The sequence below is a fragment of the Dinoponera quadriceps genome, unplaced genomic scaffold, assembly GCF_001313825.1.
Source record: "Dinoponera quadriceps isolate SergipeBrazil2010 unplaced genomic scaffold, ASM131382v1 scaffold2600, whole genome shotgun sequence".
Lineage (NCBI taxonomy): Eukaryota > Metazoa > Arthropoda > Insecta > Hymenoptera > Formicidae > Dinoponera > Dinoponera quadriceps.
The window spans coordinates 804,273-827,752 of NW_014556795.1; the positions used below are offsets into that span (position 1 = coordinate 804,273).

The window sequence follows — 23,480 nt, forward strand, 5'->3', positions numbered from 1 at the left end:
CCGGAATAACGAGCCGAGAGAGAAGGATAAGACAGTCGAAGCCGGTGGCCGTTCTCGCAGTCAGATGCCAGAACCATCAATCCATCCTTGTCTTTCGTTCTCTTTATTTTTTCGGTGCAACGCGCGGCCATAACACCATGGAAAACTAACGAGCTCTGAAGTCGCCGGCACCTTGCCGACGTGCGGACGAAAGTTATTACAGAACACGTTGACAGTGCCCGTCCGGAAAAGAAAAATAAACTCGAGACACATCCCGTTAAAATGCATCATCGCTAATGTCAGAATGCAAAAGAGCGTTAACAGGATTATGACGATAACTTACTGTTTTAACGAATTGTAACTTGCAATATGTATAAGCCGCTTACGGAGACAAGTTAATTGCACACGTTACATTGTTCCCTCGCTAAACGCTACTTTTCCTCGATAAGTAAAGTGCTTACATGAGATTTTGAGAGATAGAAACGTGACAAGTGGCGTCGAAGTTCCCTGACAGACGCAGGAAGGAGGGGAAACTGAGCTCTATTTAAAATTCAATACCGATATCTCACATTTGCCCCCGAAATCCTCGCATCTCGTAAAACGCGCCATCTTCCACGGACCGCAGCGAGTTGCACGAGGAAAATCAATAAGTCCGGTCGCGAGAGAGAAAGAGAGAGGGAGGGAGAGAGGGAGAGGGAGGAAGAGAGAGAGAGAGAGAGAAAAGAAGAAACAACGCGTCAAATTGTCTGCCCCATTTTTTTCCACGTAGAATCAAGTATCTTTCGCGTGTCCGCATCCGCTGCGGCGGCGACTAGTCGCTGTAATGTTCTGCATGCAGAGACGCCGTGCGATTTTTGCAAGACGTGCTTGAAGGCACCGGGCCGTATCGAAGCGTGACAATCCCTAAAATAGATCATCAATGGCCGGGTGATGGTATAATTTACAATATACCTCGGCTCGGCACGACACGACACGACCGGTGAATGAATACGATCGACTACCGCCACACAGCGAGATCTCATAGCCGGTCACCGGAACACCCGACACACATCCTCGGCCCCGTTAAGTCGCCGACGATATTTCAAACGCGGTATATACAACGACGATTAACGTCCGCGCGAAATTGTGACGGCGAGAGCCGCGTCGCGCGGCCGATTTACGACCAAGGCCGTAATTTCGAGATCTAGCGCACTAGCCGTTATTTCGGAAAATGTCCCTGCACGCTGGCCCATTTCGTACTTCGTAACGTCGCACGCCGACATTTACTCCGTTATGGCCAATCACGAGAATTTATTCCGTCGCGCTTGGCACGCCGGAGCTCGGCAAAGTGAATCTTCGCCACCCCCCCCCTCCCTTTTCCTCCTCTTGAGTATTCGTTTATTTATAAATCGCGAAACTCGCGCTACCGCTGCGTTACGCGAGACGAACCTGAGATCTAAGCGCGGGAGATCAGGTGGGGACGTGAAACGATCGACATTCCTCGGTTTCTCGAGTGGTTGTATCGTTTGAGCTAACCGGAGAATGCATCTGCAAGAAGTGGAATGCGGAGGAACGCCTCGAAGAAACCCGTACTGATTTCGCTATTAATAACATTAATTAATAGTCGTTAGTTGGGATAATGTGATTTGTGCCATCTTCTTCATGATACAAAAGAAAGTAGGTTCTACCAACGGACACTATTCTGCACGGTAAAAAAACATGTTGTACACAAATTTTAATGGGCCGTTTGGGACATGTAGAATTTGTTAAATTTAACACGAAATTGTTTACTCTGCGTATAAGAAGATAAGAACGTTGCCGCCACTTCGTAGACCGAACACACCCCCCGTGTTGTTCTTAAGCGAAATCCATAGTTACCGATGCAACAGGAATAATCGAAATGTTTTAACGAGTCCTCGCACGTTCCCTTGTTCTTACAGCGACTATATATTTATCGAGAGTTACCGTCGCCAGCGGTGATCAATGTCCCCTAAGCAGATCCGAAAGCGGTTTAAAGGGGCCACGTGAACGTAGGTCCAATGGCCGCGCGCTGGAAATCCGATATTCCCGCGACCTCGTTAAGTTCGTATCGTGGAAAGATCTTCAGCACGTACGGCGCAGGTTCCGAGAGCGCACTTGCCACCTGGCGGCGAAGTGTGTCTTTCTTTCTTTCTTTCTTTCTTTCTCTCTCTCTCTCTCTCTCAGTCTCTCTCTTCTCTCCTTCTACCTTTCGCAGTTACGCGACAAAAACTAGTCGCATGCTTAGCTAAATGCTCTGCCGTTCCTTGTCCTTGATCCTCGTCCTTTTAGATACGAGCCGAAGCCTCGGCTGTTCCTGTAACCGCCTCCTGCTACCGTTTCCATCGCCGCTCACGTTCCTAGTCACTCGACTCCAATAAGGAAGGAAGAAACGCGCGATACGATAGTCGCATGCCAAAGAAGGTGACTGCGACCTCTCCCACTTTTGGGCGCGAAGAGAATCTCGCGGACGACGACATTCGAGGCGGCGATGTCTATCTGTCTCCGTGTGTAATTGAGGATGTCCATGACTACACGACTAACGGGGAGGAATTTTAATTCGCGTTAGCAGTACTCGGGAAAATTAGCAGCGACGATAAGCGACGACTCTACTTTCCAGGTTAGCGAAGTACGCAACGGCCGCGAAGAGAACGCTCAGCTGCGCGATTCTACACGGAGGAAAAGAATTTGCTAAAAGCTAGCTCTCACACGGATCAAAATTGGTTGTTCGTATAACACGACGGAAATTTAGTTGATTTAACTGATTGTTGTTTTGTCTCTGTACTTAGTTTTCAGCTGTGACGGGCTAAAAATACTATGTCTGATAACGAAATTTCCGTTTTATCATTGGAAAGTTCATTCCTTTCTTCCATATATCTCGCAGCTTACTTTCGTGAGATGAGGTATCGCATAGCAAACGAGACACACAACACAATTGCATCGATCATTTTGTTCTGTAAAGAAACGTTTCGAAAGAGAAGAGCTTCTTTGTATTTGGTTCTCGTTAGCTATCGATTTGCCTGTTTATCGACGGTTGTCTTCCAGAGAGCGGCGCATATCGGTTTTGTTTCTTTGTCACGACTGCATGCTCGTCGATTTATTTATCACGGATAAAGCTCAACGAATGCATCGCGCGATGCACACTGTGTAATCTGACGCGACGAGAAGTCTCTTCTTCGATACGGTCAGCCGGAATAAATAGAAACGCGTGACATAACATCCCCCGACTCGCCGGGATGCGAACTACCCGTTCGAGAAATCGCGCGCAAATGCGTCTTAATAAGTATTTCGGACGGTGTTTGACGGACAGATCTTTATTAGCTTGAGAAAAGTATCACGTCAAATTGGAGATTTCGACGAATTCTAAATGCCGTGAGTGCTTAACCCGTAGATGGATGCGCGGGGGGTGAATGCACGACAGGTTAGTTACGTTAGCTGTAACGCGTATGGTAAAAGTACAATTGAACCATACAGGCGAATATTAGATTTTTAATACTGACAGTGAATATCAGAACGCAGCCTATATTTCAATTGCGCCGCATTCTAGGCAAATATTTCATTGTCTGGTCGATTATTCGACCGTCATTATGCGCAATGTCACACCCGATCTCTTTACCACATGACAGTACATACTAAAAAAATCCAAATCTGCGGATGAAACTGTGATTTGAGCAGCACCTGTTGCCCAAAACTGTGAAGCATCTCGACGCATTTCTCCGCGTTGGTTCGTGAAAATGTTTTCGTCGTCACCGGAATCGCACGTCTTCGCGAGAAATTTGCGACGAATCGAAGGAGGGGGAGGCGATTTTTCGTTCTGACGCTAATCGATCTCTTCAGGGGCAAGGCCACGCGAAGAGAATAGCGAGGTACGAGAAAACGGGTAAACGGGAACGGCGCACCGTTATGCCATCTGGCACGGAGCGCGCGACTATGGATTGCATAGTCGCATAGTCGCGACTAGGATTATGACGTCAGTTCGTCACGCGCCATCAAGCATCACAATCGCTGATTGCACTTCCTTCTTCCTCGTCTGTCGCGTCGCGGCGCGGTTAAACGCTTGGAACGCTGGAAAGGACGATGTCCGAGGGAAGACGCGAGAACGGCTATTACGGCAATTGTAAACGAGGCCAATTATCGTCGTAACCAACGGATAAGGATGCCGATCTCTCGTTGGCCGAGAGCCGATCCCCGGTGTGCAGATAGTATCTAATTACGGGCTGCATCGATGACCGACAATTTTCAGTTATCTGCAGCTCGTTAGTACCAGTGACTCTCTGCCGGAGAGCGACGCGCATCGCGACGCCGCCGTCAAAATGGAGCCTCGCCCGTCGACCGACACGTTCCCTCTTAACACGCGTATATCCCGCAACTCCCTCGCTCGTTTCCCCGCATTATTCTAGTTGGAATCTACAGATTCCCCGCGTCGTGATAAGTACTTTCCGGCCAGCGATTATCACCCCCACGAGCGAAAATAAATATTAGGAAAGAGGCTATTCAACAATTACGTCACGCTAAATTTGAATACTTTCTACTCTCCCTTCCTCCTTCGTCGCCAAGTATTTGTCCCCTTCCAATATTATGTGAAATTAATTCCCTCCCCCTGCCGACATATAACGTAAAAAAATTGTTTATAATCATATTGTGAGTAATAATTACTAGACTGTGCACGTTACTATCTTTACTAAAATATAAATAATTTTTAGGCATGTAATATCAAATTAATTACTTTATTTTGTAATTTTGATCAGTAAAAGTCGCGTTTTCCAAATAATAAATATTTTAAAATTACCATTTTGATTATTAACAGAACACCAATTTCAAGCTTAACAATTTTCACCAAATTTAACCAAATATGTTACGAATGCAAACAAAATGGATAACCACATGCATTTATATTTATAAATTATGCCATTTAATGTGACGTTCCATGCTCTTTATTCCCCCTCTCTTCTCCGTTTTCCCTACCATTACAGACTACCGTCACACACAAGCTAATAGAGTCCTCCTCCCCCTCCGTAGTGTAACGTAATTATTGAATGACCACAAAGTGAAAATTATTCAGAATTTCCCTATATTTCAACCCATGTAATGTATGTGTGCTTTATAAACCCAATTTATGGGAAATATTGAATTCACAAAATTATTAAAATCCCCCCTCCCCCTAAATTTTCTATGTAATAACGGATCTCTCGCGGTGATTGCGAATTCGGATTCGAAGCAGGGCGAAAGCTGCATGGGGAGTTTGTGCGACTCTGTCGCCGCCCTTCAAGGGCCGCGTGCCATCTCTTTCTCTGACTTTCTTTCTCTTTCTCTCTCTCCTTTTCGTTCCCCCGAATCCCTTCTCTTCATCGCAAGAGGAGATCGCCGCGTCATCGCGCCATTCTCATCGCTACAATGGACAGGCGTGTGTCTAATTAGCGGTTGCCAGCGGCGTTCGCGATAGAAGCACTTGGAGAAAAAAGGGAAAGAGTTCCTTTTTTCCACGGGAGAAAAACTGGTCCGACGAAGATTGCCGGCTGCCGCATGAAATGATACTGCAGCATCCCGCGCGGAGGAAAGAAAGAAGAAAAGAAGTGGAAAGCGCAAGTAAACTCGCGAGTGAAGAAGAGATTGAGATGTTTAAGCGCGGTTAAGCGCGGCAGCCACGTGAGTCGCGACGAAATATTTGACACCCCGCCCCGATGAATATTTATCGGAAACGCGTGATATATCGATATTATACGATAATACCGCGCGTTACATCAATACCGACTTATCTGCTTTAGATCGTTCACCTCGGTGTCGACTAATGCACACCTGTGTATTTCGAGAACATGCACGTTTACAGATAATACTGATCAAACGTTAGATTACGCTGATGCTGCGTTAACGTCTAATAGGCTTAAATGCTAGGAATCTTCTATCAAGATGTCGCAATCCACTACGACTACGCGTACGGGTAATTAAAGGCTGCTTTTCGCACACGTCCGGGGCTCAGTGGTCGTAATTATTATTAATTTCAGGGATATGCTATTCGAAATTCTGCGTGAACTCTCAGGTCAAAGTGTGGTCAACGAGCTCGAGAGGAGGGAGAGAAATGCGGCACGATATGTGAAGCTCGAGGAGCGACCGAAAGACGCAACGCGGCCTGTTTGCGGTCACGATCACGCATTCGTCGGATTCGGCGAAGGGGCGAGGGTGGTTCCCACCCCTGATGAGCGGATGAAGGGATCGAGGCTTTCTCTCCTTCCCGGCGAGCCGCATGACTGGTGTTTTGGGAAGGCGGTAGGGTGTGACGATACACCTACGCAAGGTGTATCGACTTTTACCTCGCGGAAAAAGAACATCTTTCTCCGTATTTTATCTCGGGATGTTAACGGATTATTAACAGATTATTTTAACGTTCTAAATAAAAACCATTCCTCAATAAACGTGGAATCAATCCTCACCCTTTCACTACCTACTTTAGGGAGGGCTAATAAAATAGTTTTAAAGCCATTTTTTTTTACCTAATTTATCATCTTCTTTGTTAAAGAGGAAAGATTCCGAATATTGTATCTTAAATTTGTTGTTACGGATGTTACGTAACCATCGATTGACGTCATCCGAAAGAGCTTCGAGGAAAGAAACGAATAAGAAAATTTTTGCGAATAACAGTGATCTATATTATTATCGCGATAATTCTTCATTTTTATGAACGTTCGATGAAATATCGCGAAAGAAATCTGCGAAATTTTAAAGAAGCGCCTCGTTTTCTCCCAAGTTCTTTTGTTGTGCATCACGTAAGTGCGCGCGCCGCGCCCATTACGCCCAAATAAGCCGAACCCGCATGCTTCAGGGGAAAATAAGCGGCAGAAGCAACTAGATCGACTTTGTGAAACGCGATGCCCACAAAGGGTGCCCTCGAAGTCGCTATCGTTAGTCAAAGAGACGACCCGTGCTGATTTACATCTTACTAAATAGACGGCTCCTCGCAATGCTCGCGCCATGGAATGCGGGAGGGCGAAGGGGCAGTGGCAGCGGAGAAGGACGGCCGTAGAGAGGGAGAGAGAGAGAAAGAGAGAAAGAGAGCGGAGACAAAGATCGACAGGGACGGCAAATGAATGAGAGTACCGGCGCGTTGGGGCGAGAGAGAAAGAACAGACGAGATATACCGGGAGGGGCAGAGAAGAACGGAGAAAGACGCGACGAGAAAGAGAGAGAGAAAGAGAGGAGGAGGAGAGAGAGAGAGAGAGAGAGAGAGAGAGAAGGAGAGGGAATTGCCGGGCGATTGGTTAAGTGGGGTCCACACGGATACGTAAGCGAGGTCACGCACGTTTCGAGTACGTTTCAGACGATACGAGAGCCTGTCGTGAATTCTTTGGCAGCCGATCACCGATATTTTCTGCCGTGCGCAGATATTTGCAGTAACTATCCGCTATATAACACAATTTTTCCCCCTCGGAACGATGGATAATTTATAGATTATGAGAGAGAGAGAGAGAGATCCGATCGCCGGGCGAATACTGAAATATTAGAACGACGTAACTGTTGACTCTGTGCTATTTCAGAGTGCAGAAAACCGCGAAGGAGATGTATGACTTCGTGATATTTGCACGCGTTCACGGGAGAATTTTATCTTCGCGCTCTATCGCGTCTCGGCAAAACACGATTAAATATCGCTCATAAATAATTCAAACGTGAGAAATTGACGTATTACACATTGCCATTGATATCCACCGCTGATATATTCCGCGTAGCCGGTTCGCGAAGGAAGGTATGCCGTCGTTCGGGCAAAGAGAAACGCGAAGATCAAAGACGCGATAAAAAGCAACGAACACGGGCATATTCGAGGAAGTAGTTAAACCGCGAGTACGGAAAACGCCGAGTGGCTAACCTAACGTATGAACAAAGAGGAAAGAGAAGGAGATAACATTCAAGAGCCGGTCGTTTTATTGCGGTGGAGCGTCGCGCGGCGCAATTCAGCAACGCGACGCTGAACGCAATCGTCACGGTCCCTCGCGAGGCGAGGACTTAAAGGCCTTATGCTCGGTTTTCACGAGTCTCCGGTGTCGCTGAGTAATCCTATCCCCGGGCACATCTAGCCAGCATAATGTCGCCCGACTGGTAGCGCAAGGAACGGCGACTAGTAGCCGTAGCATTAAGAAAAAAATCATTAAAGCGCTCCGCCTGGTCTGTCGGCGCGCGATCGTGAATAATAAACACGCCGAGCGTGAATTTCGCGTGTCCGATGCCCGATTGTATCTCTATATTGAATTGAATTGAACAAGACAATGTCCAGGAAAGACCTCGTGCTTAACGACAAATTTCTCCCATCAGCACGCAAGAACAAAGGGCAAATGAGAGCCAAATGAAGTTCTAAACGTGGATAATGTGATTTCTTTCACGATAGTTATGACATTTACATTATTCATTTATAATGAACGCGCAAGACCAAACGTATCAATTCGGACCCTCTTGCAGCAAATAAACCCCCGAAACTTGTTACTCACTGTTAACTATTAAATACTGTTAAATATTAAAAATGTGTGAAACCGTCTTGCTAAAAATTTCTTCCGGGACAAAATCATCGTTAATATTCAGAGAAAGATTTCACGCGCACGCTCCGCATAGAGAAATTGTCGGTGTCGCGAAATTTTTAACGTCTGTCAAAATTTACGAGCGGATTTGCACGGCACGCAGGTTTCATTCAACCTAAATTCATTCGGCTAACTTCCCTTGCCTATACATCCCTCGCCACGGCATGTGAGTCTATAGGTATCCCTTTACCCTTGCGATGCTTCACCATTGTAACTTTGAGCCCGTGCCGATGCGTTCAACATCTCCCTCTTGCTGCATGTGTGTGCGTGCGACTACCTGAATATCCCGTAAGTAAATTCTTAGCCCGTGCCACGAAAGAAACGTCACATGCTCCTCGGAAGACACACAACAAAATCAGCTGCATTCTATTTTCACTCCGTGACAAAATTGAGATATTATATTTTCGTTCATTCTCTTTCTCTCTCTCTCTCTCTTCGTTCTATAAAAAGCATAGAAATCACACTGAAAAGAAAAGATTAAAACTTTGCGAAGTAAATGTTTCTTGAGATACTTTCTTTGATATTTATTGGTTAACAAAAAAAATTTGACTGACAATGAAAAATATATTTTTATGAAATATACCTGTTTTCTAATTAATTGGTTCATTCGCTAGGAATAAAATTTTATTCCGCCGTATTTAAATTAACGTTTATTTCCGTGTGAAATAAACCTTACATTTCACAGACAAGTTTTTAAGTCTTTTCTTCTCAGTGTACATCGCGCGAGATGGACTCGAAATTCCAAACAGCGGAAAGTGATTTTAACTTCTCTCAAAGAAAAGAAAGACAAATACAAAAATCTGCGCTGCACATGCCACATATAATCTTATTTCGAGACAAACTTCATTTGCCGTCTCAAGCCATTGTTCGCCGCCTGATAATTTATCGTCCGATAATAACCGCCGTCTGATTCTCCGCTCGATCTTCGCAACTTCGAAGATGCGCGACCCCAAGAGCTACTTGGAACCCGGGGATTACGTCGATTCGGCTTACACGCGAATGTCTGTGCGACTAATCCGAGAGTCGACGTAGACTCGTACCTGGGTATATCGCGTATACGCATAGGAGCATCTAACCGGGATGGATTTAAGAGTTTGAGAGCGAGCGAGCAGGAATATAGCACGGAAAAGCCCGTTTGCGTACAAGCTGCGACCGCGCGTCATTGGCGCGTGTCACCGGAGGCAGCTGCTGGTTCGTCCGTTCATTGTGTTCACGAAAAAAAGGGGGAGGGGGAAGAAGAGGGAAAACGGTCCCCGGAGGGAGGGTGGCGGACGGGCTCGCTGGATATATCGCGTATAATGGCCCGAAATGGCCAAATTATAGAGCGAATTTCGAGTATGCTGGCTGGAGCGCGCTCAGAGCGGGGTGAAATTATAATCGTCCAGGATCACCGGATCCTCAACCGTACTAATTTCGAGCATTGCGCAAGAGGAGCGCACAACGAACCTCCTATTTCGCGTATCCTACATATCGACGAGCGACGCGCGTGAAACGCAGGTCCAACGAAAACGACTAATAACATGACCGCGCGTCGAGGTAGTACATTCCTCTGGCAGACGGAGGGATACTTAATTTAGGAGATCTGGAATTATCCGTCGCGAACTAGACGCGAAATATCGCCAGGCGATCGGAGGAACGAAAATATTTAACATTTTCGACCCCGTTGTCTCCCCAAGAGAGATTTTTATTTTCATGTGCTATTCTTATATCCCGACGCGGCAACGTCTTGCGACGACAGAACAATGAGAGTCTTGCCGCAGAATCCAATTCCGCGGAATAATAATTGATGAGTGAATAACCCATTTTCCAAGGCAGGAGCTGGGCGTACCTGACGTGTCGTTCGGTAAATGAAATAAGTGCCGGAGTCGGGGGGAGCCGGCCGCATTTGTATCCAATAAAATGCGATAACGGGGTCGGCGCGATCATAAAGCAGATCCTAAAGGCGCGTCTCCCGCGGCGGACATTTCCGATGCGCGGCAGCGGCGGTATTTATCGGACAAAAAAGCACCAGGCAAACCGCTCTCTCTCTCTCTCTCTCTCTGCGTCTCTGCGCGTCTGACGAGACAGTGGTTTCGTTAATAAGCGCGTGCACCGCCTGATGGAAATTAAGGGTTATACTCCGTTCTCCGCGGCCGTACACCACAATATTTTCTTTGCTATTACTACCGCGCGCGCGAGAGTATCCGGAGAAGTAGTCTCTTTTATTATCGCAATCGTGTGCCCCGAATCACTTACGGGGCCCGAACGGTAACGCCGATCAATCGCCGATCGGTGCGACAGGTGCGAAGTATCCGACCGTCGGATTTATTCGCCGAGGAAATCTTAATCAACGTTTAACATTTCGCGCGCTTCTCTCACCGTCGCGATTTATCGACCGCTAATGGCCGGTTGCGCGGACGCCCGGGACGGAGTCGCGTTTACGATCACGGTGCTTTAGATAAATACATTCTGCAAACGTGTGTTCGCGAAGCGTTAACGAGCGACTTTTGCGCGACGAACGCGCGATCGGAAACGGGGGACTGATAGGCGCGGCGGTCGTAAGTCATCGAAGAAGTTCCTTCGAACAGGTAGATTCGCCGTCGTACCTGAGAAAGTTGCGCGATATCGTACACGTGTAGAAATCTCGGTAGAACCATCTCGCAATCTCGAAAATATTATGTTAGAAAGGTCGAGGGATGTCTTGTACATTCATTCGAGATGGAATGCGAGGCGTGGGTTTGCGAGGGAAAAGACGACGAGCCATCTGAAAATTAAATCGACGCCGCTTGTCCCTTGACTGCATTGACCCTCTTATCCATTCTCTTTTCAATTATCAGATCGCAAGGAGCCCGAGAGAAAGAGATTAATTTATTTAATTATGTGATTTCCGTCCGTGCTTTTAAAGGCGAAAAGGGGACGAGCGCCTTTTAAAGAGACGCGGTGCGAAATAACAATATAATATTTCGATGCTCGCGCTTGGAGGCGGAATTTTTTAGCTGCAATATCACTGAATTGGAGTCTGATTTGGTGTCGAATTATTTTTCGTACACAATTGAAGTAAGATATTTTAAATTCACTAAATAGGAATGGATATATTTTAACACGTTGACTGCCACGGAACTTTTCACGATTCTGGTCTAAGAAGCCAATTTGATTTAATCAAGTAATGAAGCGACGAGATAACTCGTACTTGGCGTCCTGGGCAAGTAAACAACCTACGAGATATCTCGTAGTTGGCAGTCAACGTGTTAAGGAGGTTGTAAGGTGAAATGAGTTTGATGAAATTTGCACCATTTATAAATTGAAATATTAAATATCTAACTGCTCATACAATTGAAAAGATCGATTCTTCGAGAGCCAAGACATTTGCAACTAAAATTGAGACTTTTTGTACGTATTTCTTGAGATTAAGGTGCTATTTTTAATTTCTGTTGTTAACATCTTCTAAACTAAAAATGAGATTTTTATGCACAAATATAACGTTAATAAAAAAAATAAAACATAATAAATTTTCCCATTTGTAATGTTGTGTGTGTGTGTGTGTGTGTGTGTGTGTGTGTGTGTGTGTGTCAACTTCGTTTCAAATTAACATTTATTACTTAAATAGTGAAATAAATGTGTAGGATTGATGCGGTACTGAAAATACGACACTAAGCCTTACGACGTCCTTAAAATCCCGATAAAAAAATCATTTGAATATCCGTAATGCGAACTGCGCATTCGGAAGCAGCCGAAATCTTTTAAGCCCGATATTATTGCTGTAAGAAAAGGCACGTGCCGTCGATCTCGCGTTCTCTGTTTTCGCGCCGGCCTCTCGTTCTCTCTTGAATGTGAGTGTAATACACCCAGGCAAGGCCGCAGCAGCGTACCATGCTATAGATACGATCGATCGCCTCTGGAGCCACGAACGCAGCAATTTAGGCTACGGTACCCTGGCTCTCTATCGTAATAGTTTCCTGGAAAGTTACGTCTATGCGGCTAATCCTGGCACGCAGTCGGACCGCTGCGGCCTTCCATCGGTCGAGAGAAAACACGCCCTTTCCCAAATCCAGCCGACGACAACATCCCTTATCTCGGAGAATTCATCTCCAGTTCTTCGACTTTAAACGATACTCGCATAAATTTCGCTTCTTTGTAGTTAAAATGCGAAGATTGGCGGAGAAGGAAAAATATAACATTTGTTATAAATTACTCAAAGATTTTGCGCATTACGGATATTTGTCTCTAATGTTGCAATAATTTACCTTATTTACCGTAAGAACGAAATGCTGGAACAAATTGAGAGTAATCGTTTCGTGAGATTTATTGTTTTTAATAAATCGAACGCGCGCGCGCAAAGTACACGAGAGACTCGCCCTACCGCAGGGATAATATTCTTATGAATTCACAGCGGTAAGACTTAATCTCCTCTCATGCGTGATTTTTGCTCGATCGTGCAACAGGTGGTGGATTTGACCTTCGTGGAAGGTTCTACGCAGATTGAAAAGTTCTTCCGTTGTTTTGATTAGCGAAATATATGAGAGCGTCTCATTCATTCATTCTTCCTCACCGCACGGTTATTCGTGTATACTGTTCAATTTTACTAAGACAATAGTCGAATATGAACGTTGATTCGACAAAAAAAAACCAGTTCTAAGAATTTAACAGCCGTTATGACGAAGAAAAATTAATGTAAAACCAATGTATAGAGAACCGTCGGGGAAAAGTCGATAAAAATAACAAAATTATTTTTGCCTGCTCCCGACAATTTATATTTATAATAGTCGTTCCATTCGTTTATCGTGTATTCACACACCGTTCCACACGGTGTAATACGTTGTCCGGCACCATATGAAAACTAATTGATTTTTTTCGACAACTCGCTGCGCTCGACATCCGTGTGTATCGGGGCCGCGCGTTCTATACAAATTAAAAACTCGGCAGGTGCCACTCGCGCGAAAATTTCACCGTATTTTCCCGCGATGGAAAAGCGCACGCGTGTGTGTGTGTGTGTGTGTGTATGAATCGAAACGGGCCACAAACGGAGATACGAGAGAAAGAGAAACCTCGTCAAAATTCATCGCAAGTTTTGCATGAAAACAACTGTCAGACTACGACAATAATAATCATCGTATCGACAGATTGTAACCCTTTGAAGAACAACTACGATACACAGTTACTTTTCCAATTCTTTTTTCTCCCGAGCTTCAATGTCCTTTCACTTGACAACTATTTTACTATATTCTCACTGGTGATCGACAATAAATCTTTAATAATTAGAAATTCTTCTCTTCATACACAGTATATTACTTCTCGCACTTCTTTAAATAAATTATACTCCAGTACAGTAGAATTTATCGATTTAATTAACCATTTTATTTTGCTATCCATTATCTCTCGATGGATTTCTAGCGCCTTAGGAGCTCTGGAATTCCGATCAAATAATCTAGACTCTACGCAGACGACGTGCTAGTTAAAATAGCAAATCGCCTTGAAGCGAGTCGCTCTCTTCTCTCTCTCTCTCTCTCTCTCGCCTTCTAGCTCTTTCCTTTCCCGTCGCCGCCTCCTCAATGTTGTCGTCGGCCATCTCTCTCTCTCTCTCTCTCCCTCTCATCACGGCATGAAGCCGCGATCGCCGTGCTTCGGACTTCTTCTCAGTCGCTTTTAGCTCGAGGTTGATTAATCCGGCAAACGGAGGCTGTGGCAGGCGAGACACGATGGACGACAGTGACACAGAAAAAGGGGGACGAGGGTCGCAGCTAGAGCGCGATAATCATTAGCAGATCGCGGCTCTAAGACGCATCACGATAACACATCCATCATACTAACGCCCGTCACAAGTCTGCGCATTAGAATAAAACCAAGCGGAGACGAAACCAGAAAACATGACTCGTCATTGTTTCATTACCTATTAAGCTCATCTACGACCATTTAAAGGCTGAACTCGAAATTGTGTAATATCGCAAGACGAGTTCAAGCATCGGGAGACTGAGAAAACAGCCAGGAGTTCAACATTGGCGATAACTGTCTTATAAACTGTCTTATAGTTATGATTTAAGCAGAATAGTTGACTTATCGGTTTAAGACAATATTTTATGCTTTAAGTCTTAGTCTTTAAGCGAAAATGAAAATTTAAGATATCATCAGTGTCAAAATAAGAATTATATTATGTTATTAGAATTGAAGTTGAACCTATTTTTTCTATTTTTAGCCCCTATGTTACGGAATTAAAGGTTTAACATAGGACCAACATTTCGACTCAGGATAGGCTCTTTCTGTTAGTATGATTTATAACTCTTTTTTATCGCACGATTCTTTCATCTGTACGAATCTTCGTCTCGCAACTGCGGCTTCAAATCTGTGGTTCGGAACCTAAATCGCCTTTAATATACGTCCCGGTTATCTCTACGCGCGACGTAACTCGATTTATCGTTGCAATTTACGGAGGTACAATCGTGAAAGTCGCGGCGAATGAAGGAACCCATATCGCTATCGATAAGTGAGGTCTAAAGGTAACCGACAGACACCGCTAATGATCCTCTTATCGCCGAGAGGAACTTATTTGTCGATCGTCGGTAGCCGGTCGGCTCGGCCGCGTCCTTGATTACTGATAAGCCTGCAGCGCGAGTTTTCTAGCAAACACTAATTACATCCATACGACATCCGGCGACGAGTGACGCAGGCGATCGCGAGTGCGTTTACTCTTATCTGCAATATAAGCGTGAGACGATTGTGACACAAGTCGGCAGATAAGGTGCGTGCCTTTCAAAATGGACGTCGAGGTCGCGCCCGCGAAAAAATCTTGGAGATCTGCTACGATCCGGTGCGATCGCGTCGATTACATGCCGATCGAATATAGGCTAATAAGATTCGTAAGGCTAACGCTGCGTTCATTGTTGTACCCGTTGAATGAGTGGATTGATTATAGGATGGAGAACACCCACGGTGCTATTATGAACTCCATGCTAGGAAATAACACGCGGGTTAAGGTAGCGAGATAAACGCAAACCTTCGGTGTAGCCAGGATTTCAGTTGGGGGAGGGAGGGAGGGAGACATGGAGAAACAATTTTGCTGGGACAGTTTTGTTTGTTAATATAGTGACAGCAAAAAGATTTTTCGAAGGTATTAAATTTTGGTCGTTCCAACTAACAATTTTATCGTTGTCGTAACAATGTTTTGCTATAACAGCAAAATTATTTTTTCTATGTAACAAATTTCTTTGCCGTCACTATATCAACAAACAATCTGCTATTCCAGCAAAATTTTTTCTCCGTAGGAGCAAAGACTTATCTTTATATAAAATATACTTATATTAAAGCCGGTCTCCGCGGATTTTCAATCAATTGTTTTAGTATTTCTTCCACCTTCTTCCTTTCCGCGAGCACCATTTTTCCGTGCATACTTAGCATACATAGTCCATTGCGGTGGTTTTCTGACATTGTTGACCGTGACTAAGTTAATAAAATTAACTAACTAAGAATAATAAAATATCAATCTTAAAAACAGCAAGAGAGAGAGAGAGAGAGAGAGAAAGCGAAGAAATAAATGAGGAATTTCGTCGGCTGCGTGTCGAATGTCGTCGTCGCTAAAGACGAAAACTTCACTTGGAAACGAAGGAATTCGACAAGGAGAAGGAAACAGACTACAATTACAGGGAACCGTCACGTTTTTCCTCCGGGTAATCCAGCGTGACCTTCGTATATTTTTGAAAGCCGTCGACAGGATCATCGCAGCTGGCGTGAGGATATATAGAACCAGATGGTCCTTCCTCGTCGCCTGGTCCCAACGTTGCCGAGCTTGCGGACCTCCGCCGCTTACGAAGGAACCAGCCGAGCGAAGGAGAACGAGACAGACGGAGAGAAATAGAGGCGGACAGAGATGAACAGAGAATGAAAAGGTACAAGGGAGAAAGAGCGTAGCGAGGGGGAGGTCGGGGAACAAGAGAGACAGGGAAAGAGTGAGAGAAAGAGACAGGGATCAAACGGTGGGCCCTTGAGTGGGCTGTTCTCCAAATAGCTCCACCTGCTCTCGAGACGCCAGCAACAACATCGTGCTCATCTCAAGGCACCGAAGGCTCGAGTGCTGAATTTTTGACCCGTGCCAGGACGAGTAATGATCGCGACGTGATCGGCAGGACCCGTAGAAGCGGTTTTACGTGGAGCGCGCGCACCTGGCCCCGGAAGCGAAGCGGTGTTCCTCGAAGAAAACTTTTTATCGCGCCGCTCATCGTATGAGAGAGCCGAAAGAAAGAGAGACAGACAGAGAGAGGGAGAGAAAGAGAAAGAGAGAAAACGAACGAGCGAGAGAAAAGACGCGCACCCTCGCGAAGATCTCGAACGATAAGACCGCTAGGAAATTCGATGGTATCGTCGTTAATGCGCGAAATTGCGACGCAGAGGGGCGCGGCGTGTCATGTAAATCGAGACGTTCCTCGGCCGCGCCGCGTTCCAGTTACGAGCGTTTAATAACTCGTGATTACGAGTCTCGAAATGCTGTCCGATGAGGACGCGAAGCAAGCCGATGATGGCGGAAGATGCAAGAGAATGAATTTTGCGAAACACCCGATACACGCGATTATCATATATCCAATATATCCAATAACGACGTAATTCAACCGATCCATTTAATCGGGCCGTATAATTTACCAATTATACCTTTCACGCACCGTATTCTTTCCTTGGTTAATAAATATATTAATATCATACTTAAGTCTTAAGGGGTGTAACGATTCGGTTCACTGGACCGAATCCTAGCATTCACACATATTTTTTGCGTTTATTAAAATTTACAAATTAGGCCGTCGGATTTAATAACTTGAAACTGGTCTTCTATTTAAAACCAAGAATATTAAATACAAGCTGGCATACGAATCTAATTTTAATTTTATCCTTTCAAGAATAATGACGTAAATAAAACCGTAATGAAAGTGTAAAAATTACTCTTGACCCACATTAATTTCGTTCCGATATCCGAGAAGAAAATGGATACGCAATTCTGGCATCAATCATTCGTATAAATGAGAATTACGAGGATAAACGCGAGAGGGGGCACTTACGTGTCAAAAGAAAACAATACGCAATCACCCTTTTTTAACCACTCTTCTCCCCCTCGTATCTTCGCTATATTCTGGCAGCGATGGAGGGTATGTTCCGATATATTGGCATGCTGGGACACGGGGCGCGTTCGAAGCGCCGTCAGCCGTCGGGATATTGATTTACAATGCTTACTTCGCTCTATAGCGACTCCCATAACTACAGAGCCCTCCGTCTCTCTCTCTCTCTCTCGCTCTCCTTCTTTCCTACTCGCACCCCGTTCTCTCGCTCCCTCATTTCCTCGCCGTGCTGTACCGCTCCTGCTAGCGATTACCAATACCGCCGCCGATATACCGATACTTTCTTTCTCTCTCTTTCTCACTCCCTCTTTTTCTCTCGCACGGATCCCTAGCAAGTCGAAAACAACGCATAATGAAAACGCCGACTCTTATCAATTCGTTGACCCCGACACCCAAATTTTGGAATCAACCGTTTAAGAGTAGGTTTCAAGATACAAAAAAAGATTCGTGGAAAATTCAGTTGTCGATTTATCACGGTTATCTCTTTCAAAAACAGAAAATACCTGGGGTTTTCGGCCTACGACGGGCGGAAAAACAGTCTAAGACTTGGAACACACAATAGGTCATATGTTACTGTCAGATGTTGGAATACAGCCGATGGTCCAATGAGAAAATTTACTTTTCGAGAAACGAGTTCTTTGGACTATCGGTTACGTCCGACATCCGACAATGACATACAACGTATTATGTCCCAGGCCTAAGACTGACGATGAAATATAATAGAATTGTAAATGGACGCATATGTTGCAGTATGCGTTAAAATTTCCAGAATTATAAATGATGGTGTGCTTTAATTTTATGTAAATTATGTAAATTAATTACTTGCCCCATAAAAAAGGTCTTAACTTGTTTTAATTTTGAAAAACTGTTCTAAAAATATAATATTACAGATCAAAGACGTTTTGTGAAAGGAGTTTCTGAGAGAAACAGATTTAGAATTCACATTTTTTGCAACTCACGTTGGAAATGTAACTCTTAACGTTCTTGACATACATAAAAACTTCAGCTATACAAGTTTTATAAATATACACAGGATGCATTGTGAAATATATACCTTTTTTCTGCTAAGAATATATTACAGTGGAAAAAAATTGGGAAGCGAAACTTCTAGTTCGCTGTTACCTAAGACGGAAATTAATTGAGCTTTTTAACGTATTCTTCTTCTTTTTTAAATGTTTTATAAACGTTTATCCCACCCAAAAACAACTATGAAAATTTCCCAAAACTTCGCAAGATCACTAAAGATACACATGGTTTTGAGATAACGCAAAATCGCAAAAGTGTTATGGCACATAAAGTATAATTAGTAAAACTCTCTCATAAACAACCTGTTAATACACATCAATTTTTATCAAAGATAGCGTCAAGAAGCTCTATAACAGTTTCTTTTTCGCAAACGTAACGCATGAATCGCGTTGTTCATTTTAGAGCCCGACAATGGCCTTCATAAGCAAGAGAAAATGGTTTCGCATACCGCCGGCAGTTGAGAAAATCTCCGAACGATGTGCCCAGAATATCAGGTAAAGATTGTGCAGAAGGGTTCCTAGATAATAAATTTATTTACACCGGCATCGTTCCGTAATTCCGTAACTGTCCCGGACGGCTCACACGACCGCCTAAACGTGGTAGGTCCGACCGACAAAAAGAAGTTTACTGTCCGATTATCTGGCCTGTAACTCACATTTTACGCTTCGTCATAAAACTTTCGCTACGGATGAATCCCGCCGAGCGGCGCGACATCGTGTAAATTTCGAGCGAGCGCTTTCTGTCTAATAAACGTCATGAACTAGTTTCACGCTGCCGCTCATAGACAAGACGGGGTCTTCAAGTGCTCGACGCGGACACGCGTTTTCTCGGACGCAAGACGCAACATCGTCGTAAACCGCGAGCTGAATTGAATCATCTTGAAATCAAGAGTGCCTCGTGTGCCGAAACGCGAGAACGATCTTCTTCTATGATCTCGCCAAGCCGTGAATAACCGATTGCATTCGTTCTCTTTTCACGACTAACAAAAAGATTTATGTCAATAAGCTGCTTGAATTAAGAGGAATTTGTCGTTAGCTCGAGAAGCATCGAGCAAGCGTTAATAGTGCGGCACTCAAATTAATAGCATTCATTATCATAGCAACAAAGAGCGGAAACTCGTAAAACGCGTAACAGAAAGGGGCTGGCAAGATTTATTTGCTCATGCTTAAACACCCTCGTTTGAGAAGCGACAGAAAATGAGAGAATATGCAGCATTAAACTTTAACGCGTTTTACTATGCCTCAAATATCATACTTAATGTGCCGTGACTGCTTGAATTATTCTAAATCGTAAATGCGTTTACTACACATTATAAAAGTATAATTCGATAAGATTAATATCAAATAGTGACAATTATATGTGAAGAGAGTATACATATAATTACATTAAAATCGTGAGTTGGAACCGTCCTGCACTTTTCTTAATACTAACATACTATATCAATAATTAATGTAAATCGATTACGTTTTACATTAATCACTTGTTCTTAAATTATTATGCGATGATTTGGCTTTGTTATACTGCGTCAATGATATATCTTTCAGACGTCACCGATATATAATGGAGATTTAATAAAAAATAATTTAAATTCACAAAACTTCGAGAAGTCATGAAACATCGCGACTTTGAACAATCGAGACACAACGGTGTGCCGCACATACAGTCAAGTATCACCTGTTGAATCGTTCCATCTAACGGAACGCACATTTTCCTGGAAATTGTATGTTCTGCAGAGAGAAAGAGGGATTGCATGTGTACGTGTGTGACAAAAGGGCACAAGAGGGGAAGAAGAATAAAAAAAAATATACATTGAAATACAATCGAGTATATTCGTCATATTTCATCGTGTTTTACATCGAATTTATATCCTCCAAAATTATATCCTTTACTCAAAATTACATATGTGAAAAATATTACAAAAGAATTCGCGGAATTCAAGAATATGTTGAATGCGCAGTAAAATAAAAAAAAAGCCCATAGGTTTTATATAGAAACTTGAGATTTCGAAATTTCCAAAAACATTCCTGTTTTCTCGTAAAATTGATCTTTTTCTCCGCTATAAGAAAAAAAAAAAAACGACTACTAACCACAAAATATTAACTTTTGACAAAATGTTCCCAGAGAAAATATAATTTTAAAAAGATCATAACGGCGTAACTTATTGACTGTTATAAATTACTCGAAAATATTTGCAATTTATAGAATTTATCTCCCCAATAATATATACGATATTAAAATATATTTTTATAGAAAAAAATAAGCAGCCTAAGGCAGGCGTTGCAGTAATGGTGATACGAAAGCGTCTTCAGCAGTGCACGAATATAGAACATGTAGGTAAACAGTAAGAGAAGAGAGAAAGAAAGAGAGAGAGAGAGAGAGTAAGGAAGGGAAGGAGAGAGAAAAGGGCGGAGAAGTTTACGCACGCGTGCACGCGCGTGTCATGTCGACACGCATTGGCATCGGCTACGCACGCACGCACGAGCACGCGTATATCCGCACGCGGCCGCCCGCTTTTTTCTTCCTCTCTCCACCACCCCCGCGCGACAGTAGTGATCCCGCCTTCTCTCCGTCTGGCTCGTTCGTCCCGAAGGCACCGGACGATTTATGCCCAATTGCACCCTAATTACTGTAATGGCACGACTCGGGCACAGATGGTGTACGGAGTTAAGTAACTGTCGCGGCCCGCGACTGAATACAATCGCTTCAATAATTTCGCCACTGGTATTATCGAATATACGTAAACACGTGCGAGAATTAATATTAAATTGCTATTTGGCGTTTGGTAACGAGGTTCTCGACGGATTCCTCTTGTTATTGATGGTACATCATACCGAAAAATCTATTTAGTTGACTTAAACAAAATTCTTGTTTAAATATAAGTAAACAAACGTCTTAATTGTGAGAATCAAAATTTGTTTCTCCGAACCAAACCTTTTTCATTTTCATTTCAGAGAACCAAACTTTGATTTTCAGAACCAAAACATTTGTTTGGCCACGTCTAAACAAAAATTTTGTTTTAGTCAACTAAATGGGTTTCTCGCTTGAACTCCATTTGATTCGCATTATCACTTTACGATAAGATAGAAACAATCAAATAATTGATGATGAATCTCTAAAGTTCGCGACCTGCTCGTTCATTTATTCTTTTAGTTCATGGTAATACGATCTGACGTTTATTTTCTAATATCGATATTTCTCGCACTGAAATTTGCAAAGTAATGAATCTTGATAACTCATCATTAATTTCAAGGAACTTCATCGATAGCGAGGAAATTGGATTTAATGAAAACAGATATCCTGAACTTAAATGTAAGAACGGTGGTTTCTGCAGTGCATAAATGCGTAGTGATTGAAAATTATTATTACTACCTTTCCCGTAACTTTCCTAGTCATCTACGAGCACGTTCATTTTCCCGAATGCAAAATATATACTCCTGAGTTCTGAAAATGATCCTTTTCTGAAGTAACAAATAGTCAATCGTAGTATATGAAGAATCGCAAGAATGAGCAAACGAATAACGGTACGATAGCGCGGCATGTGGATAATACGTGCTTTAAAACTACCATAGCCTGTGGATTCAGGAACCCTAGAGACTTTATTTAAGGGTTAGAAACATCATGTGTTCCACGCTACAATTTTCATATCATTCGTCATCATTTTTCAATTAAATTTTTCCTCGTAAATGTGTAAATGTCAAACAGTTAAAAAAAAACTGCGGATACTTGATACTTGTAAATTAATTTGTATCACAGCACTAATCCCGGTTGGTGTCAATTAAATGGTATTTGATCGAAACATGAAATTCTTGACGGATGCTACTAGTAAATTTCGCGAAAATGAGCACGGTAATGAACATCACGAGGGGTAGCAATGGCAAGTGGTGGCACCCTAGCGACTAGGAGTTCATTCTGCGCTCGTCGATATTTAATGAGACAATCACTGAAGGCGCGAGAGGGACGAAGCGGGAACTCTAACGTATCAGTTAAAAATTGATTACATACAAAGGAAACTGAGATTTCCTCTAATGTACTGTACGATAATACCAACGTAATAAATATTAATTGCAACCTTTCTTTTGCCTATCAGTAAAGAGCTACAAGTGTGTTAAATTAATATTTTATGGACATGACGGTGAATTTATAGTAACCTTAATAGCACAATAAGTCTTCTGAAATAGTAAGTTTGCTCGTTCACTAAAAAGACGATGTGGGATTGTAAAAGAGAACAAAAAGTCATTAAATTGCACCTAAATTTCGCGGAAGAAAACGACAATTAAAAAAAAAAAAGGGATAATTGTCTTGCGATATTCCTTCTCCCCATTACCTTCTACGTTTATTCGGACTTGTTGGATATTCATTAACGTTACATCTCGATAGAGCGGCGCGTGAAAGTACGCGAACGTATCGACGCACGTCCCGCATCCGGTCCCGGAGGAAACGACGCACCGCAGAAACGATTCCCGTGGGGGAGAGCCACAGAATCGTTATCGAGTTGCGTTATATGCCAAATTAAAGGGGTACGGTGAAACGTTATGGGGTCGTGCTCGTGGCCACGCCTCGTCTTGAGCTCTATTACTTTTCTCCCTCTCCAACACGGCCAACGCGGACAAAAAGCCGAACTCGAAACGATTTGCCGCGGCGCCGTCGGGAAACAGCGTGTTTCATTAAGTATTTATGTCGTATCTCACGATTTAGCGAAGTAGAGAAGGTCAGAAATTGGAAGTTAAGTATCCTTCTGAGACTACAAAAATGTAGAAATTTTCTATGAAGCCATTTACTGTACCACTCTCTCTCTCTCTCTCTCTCTCTCTCTCTCTCTCTCTCTCTCCCTCTCTCTCTATTTTCTCGA

General features: G+C 43.5%; 1 protein-coding gene across 1 annotated transcript in view; it reads right to left on the reverse strand.

Moving 5' to 3' along the window:
- Positions 1 to 23,480, reverse strand: part of LOC106748257 (ras-related protein Rab-37-like) — a 163,803-nt gene that overhangs the window by 138,454 nt on the left and 1,869 nt on the right. The gene's annotated exons all lie outside the window — the stretch shown is intronic.